Source organism: Magallana gigas, chromosome 1 (genome assembly GCF_963853765.1).
Source record: "Magallana gigas chromosome 1, xbMagGiga1.1, whole genome shotgun sequence".
Lineage (NCBI taxonomy): Eukaryota > Metazoa > Mollusca > Bivalvia > Ostreida > Ostreidae > Magallana > Magallana gigas.
In genome coordinates this window covers 58,951,375-58,953,993 of record NC_088853.1, presented here as the reverse complement: position 1 = coordinate 58,953,993, position 2,619 = coordinate 58,951,375, and the positions used below count along the sequence as shown (strand labels likewise).

Below are 2,619 nucleotides of genomic sequence, written 5' to 3'. Positions count from 1 at the left end.
TGTTCTTGGTTTAAAAAATAGTGTAAAATTCACACTGAAAGTAACTCCTGCTGAAAACAATTCGTGCAGGTCATAAAACCGGACTCTGTTTTTTAATAGTTAAATAAAGTGTTTTTCGATACAATTTCGTTATTTCGATCGATAATTACGTTGTAAATTTTTATTAGTCTTATTAGTTATAATCGAAATAATTATATCGTACGATTCCCCATTTCAACTCGCCATGTTTTGACTGCCAACAAACAACTGATCGCGGTGTGTCTACATTTTTAAAAGAAGCAAGGCCTGCAAGACGTCGATAGTGGAAATTTCAGCTCAACTAACGTATGACAGATTATTAAGGTATTTTTCAATACAGGATATGTCGTATTGACTTTTTCTTTTCAGAGTATTTGCACTTTTCAATCTAATCCGAGATTCCTCTGACTCTAACCTCCGCTTTTGAAGTACGTCACAATATAAAAGCGGGCGTTAGAGTCAGCGGAATCTCAGAATATTATCTGTCCAGTGTATTTCCACGGTAGCTGCAGAACTGTAGCTCTCCGGGAAAAAAAATAATGACAGACCGGAGAGCTACAGGGCCACCCATTGAAAAAATTGTACATGTATATTTATTGCGCAGAAAAACGTTCGCTAGTTTTGGACTGATTTACCTAATTTATACGCAAATTTTGTGAGAACAATTAGTACCATTAAATTACTCATGCAATTTACTACTGATATCGCCTCTTTATTTGCCTCAGACTTTCTCCGAAACACGCTACCGACTTTGGAAAATCAAGTATGTTGAATTTACATCGAGATCGGGGACCTCGAGATCGAGAGTCGCCATTTTTACATGTAAACAAAGTGGACCACATGAATTTACGGGACTGGTGATGGTGTTTAAAAGACTATCCGAGGCAAGTGAAGAGAGGATATCAGTAGTAAATTGCATGAAGAATTTAAAATTAAAAGCGGTGGGAGTCCTCAGGTACACAAGAATAGAATGTTGTAATTAGAGTGCATGTTTGCATGATGATAACTTTACCCTAAATATTTATAGCAGATCTTTACCATATCGCCTTCACTTAATTTATAAATTAAAAAACTCAGGCTTGTGTTTAATTAAATAAATATATTTGACAAAGTAATAATTCAATCTAATTAAAATTAGACCTTTTGTCTCGCTCTCTGTTATATATGGTTATTGCTTGTGTAACAGGCATGTAAAGTCTCAAATTTCATATTATATCAAGCTCAGAATTTAGGTCAATGTTTCATGATATCTATTAAACAGTCTTCTCAAGATATAAGTATTTCACAGAATCATTGTTATTTGAGAGATTAGATTATCTTTTATACATATTGATTCATTTTAGGTAAGCTTTACATGCATATCACATCAACATAGTATGTAAATAATTTTTACTGCATGTGCCTCAGATCTCTCTCTCTCTCTCTCTCTCTCTCTCTCTCTCTCTCTCTTTTAATTTTGGCAAAGACTCATGAAACTGTCAGAGGGCAACTTAATTTTGTGGCAAAAATATCTCGATCTTGTAAAAGAAATCCAAAGTGCATTGAATTTTAAAATGAGCATGTATTATTAATCCCTCATTTTTATGCGCATTATACATAGTATTGTTTTTAAAACATGTAATTTGTAAGAAAAAAACCCTTGCTAAATTTATTCGCAATAAACCACAGTAGAATTGACAAAACATGGTATACACGTAGCAGAAGCTTATACTTTGACACTGTTTGGATTGGTAATATTCCTAAAGTTTGTAGTTTATGAATTGAAATATTGCTGTCGCACTTCAAGTAAAACAAACTCTCTCGCTCACTCCTGCTCTCGCTCAATCTGATATGTCTATACCCAAGAAATTATTTTAATGTTATGATATTATGACTTGATATGCACATTTTTGTTTTTGTACTGGCTAAATGTTAATGTCATATATTTGGATATGTCATACTTATAACACTGCATGGTCAGTGTATTTTTTCCAAAAATATTATGTATAAGTTAATGTAAACACAGCTATTACAAGTACATGTATGTTAACACAGCTACCGTAATTTATTTTTTTTAATTTCAGCTTAAAGCAGACTCTTGTTACCACATGGCTTTTACCTGTTGATTCTTGTGGTTTCAGCTCTTGAGGTTAACCTGTCACCTCTACCCACATGCATATTCCTTGTGTTCTACAGACTATCTACCGGTAATTCAAATTAAATCGGATAATGCATGAACAATAATGGAACTTTAAGAAAGCATCATGTCCTATTGTGGTTTGTTCATGTTTGATAAGAAATTATGAAAAACAAAATTAAGGCTGTTTAAAGAAATATAATTGTTGTGAAAATTTGTTTTTCAATAAAAGTATGCAATTATGTTTCCTTCATTTTTTATTTTATAAAGATATTTAGATGTGTTTACATAGTTGAAAAATCACCCAACTCTTTCCAATTTTCTCCATAAGATTACATGTAGGATATGTAAATGTACATTTGACTTTTGAATAACACCAGCAATGATAATTACTTTTGAAATGAGCAAGAAACAATCTATTTTCACCCGCTTAAGGTATATATGCATAAAAAAGTAGAAAAAAACATGTCAAATTTGAACATTTT

The 2,619-nt window shown here is 32.2% G+C and overlaps 1 long non-coding RNA gene across 1 annotated transcript; it reads left to right on the top strand.

Moving 5' to 3' along the window:
- Positions 1 to 812: 812 nt before the first annotated feature.
- LOC136273065 (uncharacterized) lies at positions 813 to 2,378 on the top strand. The gene is made up of 2 exons (XR_010711242.1): positions 813 to 902; positions 2,082 to 2,378. It is a non-coding gene; the product is annotated as an uncharacterized lncRNA (long non-coding RNA).
- Positions 2,379 to 2,619: the final 241 nt, after the last annotated feature.